The sequence below is a fragment of the Maylandia zebra genome, linkage group LG3, assembly GCF_041146795.1.
Source record: "Maylandia zebra isolate NMK-2024a linkage group LG3, Mzebra_GT3a, whole genome shotgun sequence".
In the NCBI taxonomy this organism is placed as follows: domain Eukaryota; kingdom Metazoa; phylum Chordata; class Actinopteri; order Cichliformes; family Cichlidae; genus Maylandia; species Maylandia zebra.
The window spans coordinates 30247391-30265351 of NC_135169.1; the positions used below are offsets into that span (position 1 = coordinate 30247391).

Consider the following 17961-nt stretch of genomic DNA (forward strand, 5'->3'; position numbering starts at 1 on the left):
CAAATGGACCACCCCTCATGCTCTCGACACCATTACGTACCCATTCTGTGACTTGGCTTACTCTTTGGATTACCCGTGCTCCTGGCCCTGTTGCTCCAAAGTTTAATGACGCTTTAACTGCTGATATCAGTCTAAATGTGAATGCTACTACACGTCTAAATGTTGCGCCGGATAACCCTGAAACTGAGCCAAATAGAGCTCCCGCCATGCTCTCCAATCTAGCTCCTGCCCATTGTTTCAGGTTGTGTACTTTTTGGATCACAAATGCTCTTGCCGATGCTGCTCCAATGTCTAACATTACTTTCAGTTGTGTTATCAATGCTACTGTTATTTGAATTACAATGCATGCTCTTTGCGACACACACTTTCCTACTGTTATTGCTTTTTGCTTTACCCATGGCCCTGCCTGAGTGGCTCCAATCTGTAATTTTCTTTGAAGTGTTAACATCAGTTCAGCTGTGAGAGTTGCACCACCCTGTAAAATGGTCATTCCTAACTGCAAAAAGAAGCCAAATGGATTAGCCACCATACTCCCTAATCCAGCAGCAACCAAATGTTTTATGTTGCTTGCCTTTTGGATTGCCCATGCTGCTGCCCCTCTTATTCCAATGCCGTATGCTGTCTTCGCTGCTCTTATCAGTCCATCTTTGAGTCTTGCTCCAAGCCCTAATATTCTTCCTTGTAACTGCAAAATGGAGCCAAACAAACCACTCACCATGATTCCAAATCCAGCTCTTAACAATTGTGCTCCTTTGCTTGCTTTTTCAGTGACCCATTCCAGTAAGTCTTTTAACTTTTGAATTACCCATGCTCCTGCCCCAGTGGCATCAGTAAATAATGTCGTTTTAAATGCTGTTATTAAGGCTACTGCAAGTGCTGCTCCAATCCCAAATACTTGTCCAATTAACCCGAGGAACAAGCCAAATGGACCACCCCTCATGCTCTCGACACCATTACGTACCCATTCTGTGACTTGGCTTACTCTTTGGATTACCCGTGCTCCTGGCCCTGTTGCTCCAAAGTTTAATGACGCTTTAACTGCTGATATCAGTCTAAATGTGAATGCTACTACACGTCTAAATGTTGCGCCGGATAACCCTGAAACTGAGCCAAATAGAGCACCCGCCATGCTCTCCAATCTAGCTCCTGCCCATTGTTTCAGGTTGTGTACTTTTTGGATCACAAATGCTCTTGCCGATGCTGCTCCAATGTCTAACATTACTTTCAGTTGTGTTATCAATGCTACTGTTTGTTGAATTACAATGCATGCTCTTTGCGACACACACTTTCCTACTGTTATTGCTTTTTGCTTTACCCATGGCCCTGCCTGAGTGGCTCCAATCTGTAATTTTCTTTGAAGTGTTAACATCAGTTCAGCTGTGAGAGTTGCACCACCCTGTAAAATGGTCATTCCTAACTGCAAAAAGAAGCCAAATGGATTAGCCACCATACTCCCTAATCCAGCAGCAACCAAATGTTTTATGTTGCTTGCCTTTTGGATTGCCCATGCTGCTGCCCCTCTTATTCCAATGCCGTATGCTGTCTTCGCTGCTCTTATCAGTCCATCTTTGAGTCTTGCTCCAAGCCCTAATATTCTTCCTTGTAACTGCAAAATGGAGCCAAACAAACCACTCACCATGATTCCAAATCCAGCTCTTAACAATTGTGCTCCTTTGCTTGCTTTTTCAGTGACCCATTCCAGTAAGTCTTTTAACTTTTGAATTACCCATGCTCCTGCCCCAGTGGCATCAGTAAATAATGTCGTTTTAAATGCTGTTATTAAGGCTACTGCAAGTGCTGCTCCAATCCCAAATACTTGTCCAATTAACCCGAGGAACAAGCCAAATGGACCACCCCTCATGCTCTCGACACCATTACGTACCCATTCTGTGACTTGGCTTACTCTTTGGATTACCCGTGCTCCTGGCCCTGTTGCTCCAAAGTTTAATGACGCTTTAACTGCTGATATCAGTCTAAATGTGAATGCTACTACACGTCTAAATGTTTCGCTGGTTAACCCTGAAACTGAGCCAAATAGAGCTCCCGCCATGCTCTCCAATCTAGCTCCTGCCCATTGTTTCAGGTTGTGTACTTTTTGGATCACAAATGCTCTTGCCGATGCTGCTCCAATGTCTAACATTACTTTCAGTTGTGTTATCAATGCTACTGTTATTTGAATTACAATGCATGCTCTTTGCGACACACACTTTCCTACTGTTATTGCTTTTTGCTTTAGCCATGGCCCTGCCTGAGTGGCTCCAATCTGTAATTTTCTTTGAAGTGTTAACATCAGTTCAGCTGTGAGAGTTGCACCACCCTGTAAAATGGTCATTCCTAACTGCAAAAAGAAGCCAAATGGATTAGCCACCATACTCCCTAATCCAGCAGCAACCAAATGTTTTATGTTGCTTGCCTTTTGGATTGCCCATGCTGCTGCCCCTCTTATTCCAATGCCGTATGCTGTCTTCGCTGCTCTTATCAGTCCATCTTTGAGTCTTGCTCCAAGCCCTAATATTCTTCCTTGTAACTGCAAAATGGAGCCAAACAAACCACTCACCATGATTCCAAATCCAGCTCTTAACAATTGTGCTCCTTTGCTTGCTTTTTCAGTGACCCATTCCAGTAAGTCTTTTAACTTTTGAATTACCCATGCTCCTGCCCCAGTGGCATCAGTAAATAATGTCGTTTTAAATGCTGTTATTAAGGCTACTGCAAGTGCTGCTCCAATCCCAAATACTTGTCCAATTAACCCGAGGAACAAGCCAAATGGACCACCCCTCATGCTCTCGACACCATTACGTACCCATTCTGTGACTTGGCTTACTCTTTGGATTACCCGTGCTCCTGGCCCTGTTGCTCCAAAGTTTAATGACGCTTTAACTGCTGATATCAGTCTAAATGTGAATGCTACTACACGTCTAAATGTTGCGCCGGATAACCCTGAAACTGAGCCCAATAGAGCACCCGCCATGCTCTCCAATCTAGCTCCTGCCCATTGTTTCAGGTTGTGTACTTTTTGGATCACAAATGCTCTTGCCGATGCTGCTCCAATGTCTAACATTACTTTCAGTTGTGTTATCAATGCTACTGTGTGTTGAATTACAATGCATGCTCTTTGCGACACACACTTTCCTACTGTTATTGCTTTTTGCTTTACCCATGGCCCTGCCTGAGTGGCTCCAATCTGTAATTTTCTTTGAAGTGTTAACATCAGTTCAGCTGTGAGAGTTGCACCACCCTGTAAAATGGTCATTCCTAACTGCAAAAAGAAGCCAAATGGATTAGCCACCATACTCCCTAATCCAGCAGCAACCAAATGTTTTATGTTGCTTGCCTTTTGGATTGCCCATGCTGCTGCCCCTCTTATTCCAATGCCGTATGCTGTCTTCGCTGCTCTTATCAGTCCATCTTTGAGTCTTGCTCCAAGCCCTAATATTCTTCCTTGTAACTGCAAAATGGAGCCAAACAAACCACTCACCATGATTCCAAATCCAGCTCTTAACAATTGTGCTCCTTTGCTTGCTTTTTCAGTGACCCATTCCAGTAAGTCTTTTAACTTTTGAATTACCCATGCTCCTGCCCCAGTGGCATCAGTAAATAATGTCGTTTTAAATGCTGTTATTAAGGCTACTGCAAGTGCTGCTCCAATCCCAAATACTTGTCCAATTAACCCGAGGAACAAGCCAAATGGACCACCCCTCATGCTCTCGACACCATTACGTACCCATTCTGTGACTTGGCTTACTCTTTGGATTACCCGTGCTCCTGGCCCTGTTGCTCCAAAGTTTAATGACGCTTTAACTGCTGATATCAGTCTAAATGTGAATGCTACTACACGTCTAAATGTTGCGCCGGATAACCCTGAAACTGAGCCCAATAGAGCACCCGCCATGCTCTCCAATCTAGCTCCTGCCCATTGTTTCAGGTTGTGTACTTTTTGGATCACAAATGCTCTTGCCGATGCTGCTCCAATGTCTAACATTACTTTCAGTTGTGTTATCAATGCTACTGTGTGTTGAATTACAATGCATGCTCTTTGCGACACACACTTTCCTACTGTTATTGCTTTTTGCTTTACCCATGGCCCTGCCTGAGTGGCTCCAATCTGTAATTTTCTTTGAAGTGTTAACATCAGTTCAGCTGTGAGAGTTGCACCACCCTGTAAAATGGTCATTCCTAACTGCAAAAAGAAGCCAAATGGATTAGCCACCATACTCCCTAATCCAGCAGCAACCAAATGTTTTATGTTGCTTGCCTTTTGGATTGCCCATGCTGCTGCCCCTCTTATTCCAATGCCGTATGCTGTCTTCGCTGCTCTTATCAGTCCATCTTTGAGTCTTGCTCCAAGCCCTAATATTCTTCCTTGTAACTGCAAAATGGAGCCAAACAAACCACTCACCATGATTCCAAATCCAGCTCTTAACAATTGTGCTCCTTTGCTTGCTTTTTCAGTGACCCATTCCAGTAAGTCTTTTAACTTTTGAATTACCCATGCTCCTGCCCCAGTGGCATCAGTAAATAATGTCGTTTTAAATGCTGTTATTAAGGCTACTGCAAGTGCTGCTCCAATCCCAAATACTTGTCCAATTAACCCGAGGAACAAGCCAAATGGACCACCCCTCATGCTCTCGACACCATTACGTACCCATTCTGTGACTTGGCTTACTCTTTGGATTACCCGTGCTCCTGGCCCTGTTGCTCCAAAGTTTAATGACGCTTTAACTGCTGATATCAGTCTAAATGTGAATGCTACTACACGTCTAAATGTTGCGCCGGATAACCCTGAAACTGAGCCAAATAGAGCACCCGCCATGCTCTCCAATCTAGCTCCTGCCCATTGTTTCAGGTTGTGTACTTTTTGGATCACAAATGCTCTTGCCGATGCTGCGCCAATGTCTAACATTACTTTCAGTTGTGTTATCAATGCTACTGTTTGTTGAATTACAATGCATGCTCTTTGCGACACACACTTTCCTACTGTTATTGCTTTTTGCTTTACCCATGGCCCTGCCTGAGTGGCTCCAATCTGTAATTTTCTTTGAAGTGTTAACATCAGTTCAGCTGTGAGAGTTGCACCACCCTGTAAAATGGTCATTCCTAACTGCAAAAAGAAGCCAAATGGATTAGCCACCATACTCCCTAATCCAGCAGCAACCAAATGTTTTATGTTGCTTGCCTTTTGGATTGCCCATGCTGCTGCCCCTCTTATTCCAATGCCGTATGCTGTCTTCGCTGCTCTTATCAGTCCATCTTTGAGTCTTGCTCCAAGCCCTAATATTCTTCCTTGTAACTGCAAAATGGAGCCAAACAAACCACTCACCATGATTCCAAATCCAGCTCTTAACAATTGTGCTCCTTTGCTTGCTTTTTCAGTGACCCATTCCAGTAAGTCTTTTAACTTTTGAATTACCCATGCTCCTGCCCCAGTGGCATCAGTAAATAATGTCGTTTTAAATGCTGTTATTAAGGCTACTGCAAGTGCTGCTCCAATCCCAAATACTTGTCCAATTAACCCGAGGAACAAGCCAAATGGACCACCCCTCATGCTCTCGACACCATTACGTACCCATTCTGTGACTTGGCTTACTCTTTGGATTACCCGTGCTCCTGGCCCTGTTGCTCCAAAGTTTAATGACGCTTTAACTGCTGATATCAGTCTAAATGTGAATGCTACTACACGTCTAAATGTTGCGCCGGATAACCCTGAAACTGAGCCCAATAGAGCACCCGCCATGCTCTCCAATCTAGCTCCTGCCCATTGTTTCAGGTTGTGTACTTTTTGGATCACAAATGCTCTTGCCGATGCTGCTCCAATGTCTAACATTACTTTCAGTTGTGTTATCAATGCTACTGTGTGTTGAATTACAATGCATGCTCTTTGCGACACACACTTTCCTACTGTTATTGCTTTTTGCTTTACCCATGGCCCTGCCTGAGTGGCTCCAATCTGTAATTTTCTTTGAAGTGTTAACATCAGTTCAGCTGTGAGAGTTGCACCACCCTGTAAAATGGTCATTCCTAACTGCAAAAAGAAGCCAAATGGATTAGCCACCATACTCCCTAATCCAGCAGCAACCAAATGTTTTATGTTGCTTGCCTTTTGGATTGCCCATGCTGCTGCCCCTCTTATTCCAATGCCGTATGCTGTCTTCGCTGCTCTTATCAGTCCATCTTTGAGTCTTGCTCCAAGCCCTAATATTCTTCCTTGTAACTGCAAAATGGAGCCAAACAAACCACTCACCATGATTCCAAATCCAGCTCTTAACAATTGTGCTCCTTTGCTTGCTTTTTCAGTGACCCATTCCAGTAAGTCTTTTAACTTTTGAATTACCCATGCTCCTGCCCCAGTGGCATCAGTAAATAATGTCGTTTTAAATGCTGTTATTAAGGCTACTGCAAGTGCTGCTCCAATCCCAAATACTTGTCCAATTAACCCGAGGAACAAGCCAAATGGACCACCCCTCATGCTCTCGACACCATTACGTACCCATTCTGTGACTTGGCTTACTCTTTGGATTACCCGTGCTCCTGGCCCTGTTGCTCCAAAGTTTAATGACGCTTTAACTGCTGATATCAGTCTAAATGTGAATGCTACTACACGTCTAAATGTTGCGCCGGATAACCCTGAAACTGAGCCCAATAGAGCACCCGCCATGCTCTCCAATCTAGCTCCTGCCCATTGTTTCAGGTTGTGTACTTTTTGGATCACAAATGCTCTTGCCGATGCTGCTCCAATGTCTAACATTACTTTCAGTTGTGTTATCAATGCTACTGTGTGTTGAATTACAATGCATGCTCTTTGCGACACACACTTTCCTACTGTTATTGCTTTTTGCTTTACCCATGGCCCTGCCTGAGTGGCTCCAATCTGTAATTTTCTTTGAAGTGTTAACATCAGTTCAGCTGTGAGAGTTGCACCACCCTGTAAAATGGTCATTCCTAACTGCAAAAAGAAGCCAAATGGATTAGCCACCATACTCCCTAATCCAGCAGCAACCAAATGTTTTATGTTGCTTGCCTTTTGGATTGCCCATGCTGCTGCCCCTCTTATTCCAATGCCGTATGCTGTCTTCGCTGCTCTTATCAGTCCATCTTTGAGTCTTGCTCCAAGCCCTAATATTCTTCCTTGTAACTGCAAAATGGAGCCAAACAAACCACTCACCATGATTCCAAATCCAGCTCTTAACAATTGTGCTCCTTTGCTTGCTTTTTCAGTGACCCATTCCAGTAAGTCTTTTAACTTTTGAATTACCCATGCTCCTGCCCCAGTGGCATCAGTAAATAATGTCGTTTTAAATGCTGTTATTAAGGCTACTGCAAGTGCTGCTCCAATCCCAAATACTTGTCCAATTAACCCGAGGAACAAGCCAAATGGACCACCCCTCATGCTCTCGACACCATTACGTACCCATTCTGTGACTTGGCTTACTCTTTGGATTACCCGTGCTCCTGGCCCTGTTGCTCCAAAGTTTAATGACGCTTTAACTGCTGATATCAGTCTAAATGTGAATGCTACTACACGTCTAAATGTTGCGCCGGATAACCCTGAAACTGAGCCAAATAGAGCACCCGCCATGCTCTCCAATCTAGCTCCTGCCCATTGTTTCAGGTTGTGTACTTTTTGGATCACAAATGCTCTTGCCGATGCTGCTCCAATGTCTAACATTACTTTCAGTTGTGTTATCAATGCTACTGTTTGTTGAATTACAATGCATGCTCTTTGCGACACACACTTTCCTACTGTTATTGCTTTTTGCTTTACCCATGGCCCTGCCTGAGTGGCTCCAATCTGTAATTTTCTTTGAAGTGTTAACATCAGTTCAGCTGTGAGAGTTGCACCACCCTGTAAAATGGTCATTCCTAACTGCAAAAAGAAGCCAAATGGATTAGCCACCATACTCCCTAATCCAGCAGCAACCAAATGTTTTATGTTGCTTGCCTTTTGGATTGCCCATGCTGCTGCCCCTCTTATTCCAATGCCGTATGCTGTCTTCGCTGCTCTTATCAGTCCATCTTTGAGTCTTGCTCCAAGCCCTAATATTCTTCCTTGTAACTGCAAAATGGAGCCAAACAAACCACTCACCATGATTCCAAATCCAGCTCTTAACAATTGTGCTCCTTTGCTTGCTTTTTCAGTGACCCATTCCAGTAAGTCTTTTAACTTTTGAATTACCCATGCTCCTGCCCCAGTGGCATCAGTAAATAATGTCGTTTTAAATGCTGTTATTAAGGCTACTGCAAGTGCTGCTCCAATCCCAAATACTTGTCCAATTAACCCGAGGAACAAGCCAAATGGACCACCCCTCATGCTCTCGACACCATTACGTACCCATTCTGTGACTTGGCTTACTCTTTGGATTACCCGTGCTCCTGGCCCTGTTGCTCCAAAGTTTAATGACGCTTTAACTGCTGATATCAGTCTAAATGTGAATGCTACTACACGTCTAAATGTTGCGCCGGATAACCCTGAAACTGAGCCAAATAGAGCTCCCGCCATGCTCTCCAATCTAGCTCCTGCCCATTGTTTCAGGTTGTGTACTTTTTGGATCACAAATGCTCTTGCCGATGCTGCTCCAATGTCTAACATTACTTTCAGTTGTGTTATCAATGCTACTGTTATTTGAATTACAATGCATGCTCTTTGCGACACACACTTTCCTACTGTTATTGCTTTTTGCTTTACCCATGGCCCTGCCTGAGTGGCTCCAATCTGTAATTTTCTTTGAAGTGTTAACATCAGTTCAGCTGTGAGAGTTGCACCACCCTGTAAAATGGTCATTCCTAACTGCAAAAAGAAGCCAAATGGATTAGCCACCATACTCCCTAATCCAGCAGCAACCAAATGTTTTATGTTGCTTGCCTTTTGGATTGCCCATGCTGCTGCCCCTCTTATTCCAATGCCGTATGCTGTCTTCGCTGCTCTTATCAGTCCATCTTTGAGTCTTGCTCCAAGCCCTAATATTCTTCCTTGTAACTGCAAAATGGAGCCAAACAAACCACTCACCATGATTCCAAATCCAGCTCTTAACAATTGTGCTCCTTTGCTTGCTTTTTCAGTGACCCATTCCAGTAAGTCTTTTAACTTTTGAATTACCCATGCTCCTGCCCCAGTGGCATCAGTAAATAATGTCGTTTTAAATGCTGTTATTAAGGCTACTGCAAGTGCTGCTCCAATCCCAAATACTTGTCCAATTAACCCGAGGAACAAGCCAAATGGACCACCCCTCATGCTCTCGACACCATTACGTACCCATTCTGTGACTTGGCTTACTCTTTGGATTACCCGTGCTCCTGGCCCTGTTGCTCCAAAGTTTAATGACGCTTTAACTGCTGATATCAGTCTAAATGTGAATGCTACTACACGTCTAAATGTTGCGCCGGATAACCCTGAAACTGAGCCAAATAGAGCACCCGCCATGCTCTCCAATCTAGCTCCTGCCCATTGTTTCAGGTTGTGTACTTTTTGGATCACAAATGCTCTTGCCGATGCTGCTCCAATGTCTAACATTACTTTCAGTTGTGTTATCAATGCTACTGTTTGTTGAATTACAATGCATGCTCTTTGCGACACACACTTTCCTACTGTTATTGCTTTTTGCTTTACCCATGGCCCTGCCTGAGTGGCTCCAATCTGTAATTTTCTTTGAAGTGTTAACATCAGTTCAGCTGTGAGAGTTGCACCACCCTGTAAAATGGTCATTCCTAACTGCAAAAAGAAGCCAAATGGATTAGCCACCATACTCCCTAATCCAGCAGCAACCAAATGTTTTATGTTGCTTGCCTTTTGGATTGCCCATGCTGCTGCCCCTCTTATTCCAATGCCGTATGCTGTCTTCGCTGCTCTTATCAGTCCATCTTTGAGTCTTGCTCCAAGCCCTAATATTCTTCCTTGTAACTGCAAAATGGAGCCAAACAAACCACTCACCATGATTCCAAATCCAGCTCTTAACAATTGTGCTCCTTTGCTTGCTTTTTCAGTGACCCATTCCAGTAAGTCTTTTAACTTTTGAATTACCCATGCTCCTGCCCCAGTGGCATCAGTAAATAATGTCGTTTTAAATGCTGTTATTAAGGCTACTGCAAGTGCTGCTCCAATCCCAAATACTTGTCCAATTAACCCGAGGAACAAGCCAAATGGACCACCCCTCATGCTCTCGACACCATTACGTACCCATTCTGTGACTTGGCTTACTCTTTGGATTACCCGTGCTCCTGGCCCTGTTGCTCCAAAGTTTAATGACGCTTTAACTGCTGATATCAGTCTAAATGTGAATGCTACTACACGTCTAAATGTTGCGCCGGATAACCCTGAAACTGAGCCAAATAGAGCTCCCGCCATGCTCTCCAATCTAGCTCCTGCCCATTGTTTCAGGTTGTGTACTTTTTGGATCACAAATGCTCTTGCCGATGCTGCTCCAATGTCTAACATTACTTTCAGTTGTGTTATCAATGCTACTGTTATTTGAATTACAATGCATGCTCTTTGCGACACACACTTTCCTACTGTTATTGCTTTTTGCTTTACCCATGGCCCTGCCTGAGTGGCTCCAATCTGTAATTTTCTTTGAAGTGTTAACATCAGTTCAGCTGTGAGAGTTGCACCACCCTGTAAAATGGTCATTCCTAACTGCAAAAAGAAGCCAAATGGATTAGCCACCATACTCCCTAATCCAGCAGCAACCAAATGTTTTATGTTGCTTGCCTTTTGGATTGCCCATGCTGCTGCCCCTCTTATTCCAATGCCGTATGCTGTCTTCGCTGCTCTTATCAGTCCATCTTTGAGTCTTGCTCCAAGCCCTAATATTCTTCCTTGTAACTGCAAAATGGAGCCAAACAAACCACTCACCATGATTCCAAATCCAGCTCTTAACAATTGTGCTCCTTTGCTTGCTTTTTCAGTGACCCATTCCAGTAAGTCTTTTAACTTTTGAATTACCCATGCTCCTGCCCCAGTGGCATCAGTAAATAATGTCGTTTTAAATGCTGTTATTAAGGCTACTGCAAGTGCTGCTCCAATCCCAAATACTTGTCCAATTAACCCGAGGAACAAGCCAAATGGACCACCCCTCATGCTCTCGACACCATTACGTACCCATTCTGTGACTTGGCTTACTCTTTGGATTACCCGTGCTCCTGGCCCTGTTGCTCCAAAGTTTAATGACGCTTTAACTGCTGATATCAGTCTAAATGTGAATGCTACTACACGTCTAAATGTTGCGCCGGATAACCCTGAAACTGAGCCCAATAGAGCACCCGCCATGCTCTCCAATCTAGCTCCTGCCCATTGTTTCAGGTTGTGTACTTTTTGGATCACAAATGCTCTTGCCGATGCTGCTCCAATGTCTAACATTACTTTCAGTTGTGTTATCAATGCTACTGTGTGTTGAATTACAATGCATGCTCTTTGCGACACACACTTTCCTACTGTTATTGCTTTTTGCTTTACCCATGGCCCTGCCTGAGTGGCTCCAATCTGTAATTTTCTTTGAAGTGTTAACATCAGTTCAGCTGTGAGAGTTGCACCACCCTGTAAAATGGTCATTCCTAACTGCAAAAAGAAGCCAAATGGATTAGCCACCATACTCCCTAATCCAGCAGCAACCAAATGTTTTATGTTGCTTGCCTTTTGGATTGCCCATGCTGCTGCCCCTCTTATTCCAATGCCGTATGCTGTCTTCGCTGCTCTTATCAGTCCATCTTTGAGTCTTGCTCCAAGCCCTAATATTCTTCCTTGTAACTGCAAAATGGAGCCAAACAAACCACTCACCATGATTCCAAATCCAGCTCTTAACAATTGTGCTCCTTTGCTTGCTTTTTCAGTGACCCATTCCAGTAAGTCTTTTAACTTTTGAATTACCCATGCTCCTGCCCCAGTGGCATCAGTAAATAATGTCGTTTTAAATGCTGTTATTAAGGCTACTGCAAGTGCTGCTCCAATCCCAAATACTTGTCCAATTAACCCGAGGAACAAGCCAAATGGACCACCCCTCATGCTCTCGACACCATTACGTACCCATTCTGTGACTTGGCTTACTCTTTGGATTACCCGTGCTCCTGGCCCTGTTGCTCCAAAGTTTAATGACGCTTTAACTGCTGATATCAGTCTAAATGTGAATGCTACTACACGTCTAAATGTTGCGCCGGATAACCCTGAAACTGAGCCAAATAGAGCACCCGCCATGCTCTCCAATCTAGCTCCTGCCCATTGTTTCAGGTTGTGTACTTTTTGGATCACAAATGCTCTTGCCGATGCTGCTCCAATGTCTAACATTACTTTCAGTTGTGTTATCAATGCTACTGTTTGTTGAATTACAATGCATGCTCTTTGCGACACACACTTTCCTACTGTTATTGCTTTTTGCTTTACCCATGGCCCTGCCTGAGTGGCTCCAATCTGTAATTTTCTTTGAAGTGTTAACATCAGTTCAGCTGTGAGAGTTGCACCACCCTGTAAAATGGTCATTCCTAACTGCAAAAAGAAGCCAAATGGATTAGCCACCATACTCCCTAATCCAGCAGCAACCAAATGTTTTATGTTGCTTGCCTTTTGGATTGCCCATGCTGCTGCCCCTCTTATTCCAATGCCGTATGCTGTCTTCGCTGCTCTTATCAGTCCATCTTTGAGTCTTGCTCCAAGCCCTAATATTCTTCCTTGTAACTGCAAAATGGAGCCAAACAAACCACTCACCATGATTCCAAATCCAGCTCTTAACAATTGTGCTCCTTTGCTTGCTTTTTCAGTGACCCATTCCAGTAAGTCTTTTAACTTTTGAATTACCCATGCTCCTGCCCCAGTGGCATCAGTAAATAATGTCGTTTTAAATGCTGTTATTAAGGCTACTGCAAGTGCTGCTCCAATCCCAAATACTTGTCCAATTAACCCGAGGAACAAGCCAAATGGACCACCCCTCATGCTCTCGACACCATTACGTACCCATTCTGTGACTTGGCTTACTCTTTGGATTACCCGTGCTCCTGGCCCTGTTGCTCCAAACTTTAATGACGCTTTAACTGCTGATATCAGTCTAAATGTGAATGCTACTACACGTCTAAATGTTGCGCCGGATAACCCTGAAACTGAGCCCAATAGAGCACCCGCCATGCTCTCCAATCTAGCTCCTGCCCATTGTTTCAGGTTGTGTACTTTTTGGATCACAAATGCTCTTGCCGATGCTGCTCCAATGTCTAACATTACTTTCAGTTGTGTTATCAATGCTACTGTTTGTTGAATTACAATGCATGCTCTTTGCGACACACACTTTCCTACTGTTATTGCTTTTTGCTTTACCCATGGCCCTGCCTGAGTGGCTCCAATCTGTAATTTTCTTTGAAGTGTTAACATCAGTTCAGCTGTGAGAGTTGCACCACCCTGTAAAATGGTCATTCCTAACTGCAAAAAGAAGCCAAATGGATTAGCCACCATACTCCCTAATCCAGCAGCAACCAAATGTTTTATGTTGCTTGCCTTTTGGATTGCCCATGCTGCTGCCCCTCTTATTCCAATGCCGTATGCTGTCTTCGCTGCTCTTATCAGTCCATCTTTGAGTCTTGCTCCAAGCCCTAATATTCTTCCTTGTAACTGCAAAATGGAGCCAAACAAACCACTCACCATGCTTCCAAATCCAGCTCTTAACAATTGTGCTCCTTTGCTTGCTTTTTCAGTGACCCATTCCAGTAAGTCTTTTAACTTTTGAATTACCCATGCTCCTGCCCCAGTGGCATCAGTAAATAATGTCGTTTTAAATGCTGTTATTAAGGCTACTGCAAGTGCTGCTCCAATCCCAAATACTTGTCCAATTAACCCGAGGAACAAGCCAAATGGACCACCCCTCATGCTCTCGACACCATTACGTACCCATTCTGTGACTTGGCTTACTCTTTGGATTACCCGTGCTCCTGGCCCTGTTGCTCCAAAGTTTAATGACGCTTTAACTGCTGATATCAGTCTAAATGTGAATGCTACTACACGTCTAAATGTTGCGCCGGATAACCCTGAAACTGAGCCAAATAGAGCACCCGCCATGCTCTCCAATCTAGCTCCTGCCCATTGTTTCAGGTTGTGTACTTTTTGGATCACAAATGCTCTTGCCGATGCTGCTCCAATGTCTAACATTACTTTCAGTTGTGTTATCAATGCTACTGTTTGTTGAATTACAATGCATGCTCTTTGCGACACACACTTTCCTACTGTTATTGCTTTTTGCTTTACCCATGGCCCTGCCTGAGTGGCTCCAATCTGTAATTTTCTTTGAAGTGTTAACATCAGTTCAGCTGTGAGAGTTGCACCACCCTGTAAAATGGTCATTCCTAACTGCAAAAAGAAGCCAAATGGATTAGCCACCATACTCCCTAATCCAGCAGCAACCAAATGTTTTATGTTGCTTGCCTTTTGGATTGCCCATGCTGCTGCCCCTCTTATTCCAATGCCGTATGCTGTCTTCGCTGCTCTTATCAGTCCATCTTTGAGTCTTGCTCCAAGCCCTAATATTCTTCCTTGTAACTGCAAAATGGAGCCAAACAAACCACTCACCATGCTTCCAAATCCAGCTCTTAACAATTGTGCTCCTTTGCTTGCTTTTTCAGTGACCCATTCCAGTAAGTCTTTTAACTTTTGAATTACCCATGCTCCTGCCCCAGTGGCATCAGTAAATAATGTCGTTTTAAATGCTGTTATTAAGGCTACTGCAAGTGCTGCTCCAATCCCAAATACTTGTCCAATTAACCCGAGGAACAAGCCAAATGGACCACCCCTCATGCTCTCGACACCATTACGTACCCATTCTGTGACTTGGCTTACTCTTTGGATTACCCGTGCTCCTGGCCCTGTTGCTCCAAAGTTTAATGACGCTTTAACTGCTGATATCAGTCTAAATGTGAATGCTACTACACGTCTAAATGTTGCGCCGGATAACCCTGAAACTGAGCCAAATAGAGCACCCGCCATGCTCTCCAATCTAGCTCCTGCCCATTGTTTCAGGTTGTGTACTTTTTGGATCACAAATGCTCTTGCCGATGCTGCTCCAATGTCTAACATTACTTTCAGTTGTGTTATCAATGCTACTGTTTGTTGAATTACAATGCATGCTCTTTGCGACACACACTTTCCTACTGTTATTGCTTTTTGCTTTACCCATGGCCCTGCCTGAGTGGCTCCAATCTGTAATTTTCTTTGAAGTGTTAACATCAGTTCAGCTGTGAGAGTTGCACCACCCTGTAAAATGGTCATTCCTAACTGCAAAAAGAAGCCAAATGGATTAGCCACCATACTCCCTAATCCAGCAGCAACCAAATGTTTTATGTTGCTTGCCTTTTGGATTGCCCATGCTGCTGCCCCTCTTATTCCAATGCCGTATGCTGTCTTCGCTGCTCTTATCAGTCCATCTTTGAGTCTTGCTCCAAGCCCTAATATTCTTCCTTGTAACTGCAAAATGGAGCCAAACAAACCACTCACCATGCTTCCAAATCCAGCTCTTAACAATTGTGCTCCTTTGCTTGCTTTTTCAGTGACCCATTCCAGTAAGTCTTTTAACTTTTGAATTACCCATGCTCCTGCCCCAGTGGCATCAGTAAATAATGTTGTTTTAAATGATGTCATTAAGGCTACTGCAAGTGCTGCTCCAATCCCAAATACTTGTCCAATTAACCCGAGGAACAAGCCAAATGGACCACCCCTCATGCTCTCGACACCATTACGTACCCATTCTGCGACTTCGCTTACTCTTTGGATTACCCGTGCTCCTGGCCCTGTTGCTCCAAAGTTTAATGACGCTTTAACTGCTGATATCAGTCTAAATGTGAATGCTACTACACGTCTAAATGTTGCGCCGGTTAACCCTGAAACTGAGCCAAATAGAGCTCCCGCCATGCTCTCCAATCTAGCTCCTGCCCATTGTGTCAGGTTGTATACTTTTTGGATCACAAATGCTCTTGCTGATGCTGCTCCAATGTCTAACATTACTTTCAGTTGTGTTATCAATGCTACTGTGTGTTGAATTACCATGCATGCTCTTTGCGACACACACTCTCCTACTGTTATTGCTTTTTGCTTTACCCATGGCCCTGCCTGAGTGGCTCCAATCTGTAATTTTCTTTGAAGTGTTAACATCAGTTCAGCTGTGAGAGTTGCACCACCCTGTAAAATGGTCATTCCTAACTGCAAAAAGAAGCCAAATGGATTAGCCACCATACTCCCTAATCCAGCAGCAACCAAATGTTTTATGTTGCTTGCCTTTTGGATTGCCCATGCTGCTGCCCCTCTTATTCCAATGCCGTATGCTGTCTTCGCTGCTCTTATCAGTCCATCTTTGAGTCTTGCCCCAAGCCCTAATATTCTTCCTTGTAACTGCAAAATGGAGCCAAACAAACCACTCACCATGCTTCCAAATCCAGCTCTTAACAATTGTGCTCCTTTGCTTGCTTTTTCAGTGACCCATTCCAGTAAGTCTTTTAACTTTTGAATTACCCCTGCTCCTGCCCCAGTGGCATCAGTAAAAAATGTTGCGCCGTTTAACCCTGAAACTGAGCCCAATAGAGCACCTTTTGTGCTACTTTGTTTACCATCTACAAATTCTTTACCCTTGCTTTTTTCTTTCTTTACCTTCTTTCCTGGCACTAGTGCTCCAATGTTTAATGCTTCTTTCAGTGCTCTTATTAATTTTAATATATGTCCTCCACCACACCTTAAAACTATTTTTGTTTTCCCAAACAATAAGCCAAATGGCTTATCCAACATTCTCCTAAAACCACCAAGTAGCCATTCTGCTTCTTTGCTTCCTTCTTTAATTACCCATTCTGCTACTATTCTTGCTTTTTTTATTACCCATGCTGTTGCCAGTTCCAGTCCTACATTTAATGATGTTATCTGTTTATCTCTGAGTATTGCTCTAACCATTAATATTGTTCCTCCTAACCCTAACATTAACCCAAAGAAAGCAACCATGTTTCTTTCTAATCCAGTAGCTGCCCCTTCTGCTTCATAGCTTACTTCTTGCATTACCACTGCTGCTACTTCTGCTTCATAGCTTCCTTCTTGCATTACCACTGTTGCTACTTCTGCTTCATAGCTTCCTTCTTGCATTACCACTGTTGCTACTTCTGCTTCATAGCTTCCTTCTTGCATTACCACTGTTGCTACTTCTGCTCCATAGCTTACTTCTTGCATTACCACTGTCACTACTTCTGCTTCTCCATTGTCTAAGTCCATTGTAAATAACACTATCAGTCCAACTGTGAGTGCACTTAACACTATTCCTGCTAACCATGAACAGAGGTCAAATTGAGCACCCATCATGGTTTCTAAACCACCACCTATCCATGCTAACCCTTTGACTAATTTTTGCATTGTTCTTTTAGCTACTTTCCATGGTTTCAGGATTACACATACTCCTGCAGCTGCTACTCCAATGTCTAATATGATTTTTATCACTTTTATCAGTAATACAGTAATTGCTCCTTTACCCTCTAATATTTTTACTCCTAATCTTAAAACCAACACAAATGGAACATGCACAATGCTCCTTAATCCACCACCTACTACTTCAGTCTTTTTCCTTAATTTTTGTATTGCCCATTCTGTTCCTCTGCTAACCTTTTTGATTGCCCCTTCTGCTCTTGTGACTAATTCTTTTATCGTTGATGTTATCAGTCCAACTGTGTTTGGTTCTCCACCCCCTAATATCTTACATCCTAACAATGTGAAGAAGCAAAATGCATCACCCACCATTCTCCGGAAACCACCACCTACACATTCTGCTACTTTTATTGCTTTTTTTATTACCCATGCTTTTTCCTCTGGCACTCTAATGTCAAATGTGTTTTTGAGTTTTGTTGTTAGACTTTTTATGAATGCTGCTACACTCTTTAATATTGTTACTGCTAATGCTAAAACCAAGCCAATTAGAGCACCCACCAGTCTCCCTAATTTACGACCTGCCCATTCTGTTCCTGTCCTTAGTTTTTCCA

The 17961-nt window shown here is 43.5% G+C and overlaps 1 protein-coding gene across 1 annotated transcript in view; it reads right to left on the minus strand.

Annotated features, from left to right (window-relative positions):
* Positions 1–17961, minus strand: part of LOC143416714 (GTPase IMAP family member 4-like) — a 37272-nt gene that overhangs the window by 15420 nt on the left and 3891 nt on the right. The window lies entirely within an intron of this gene.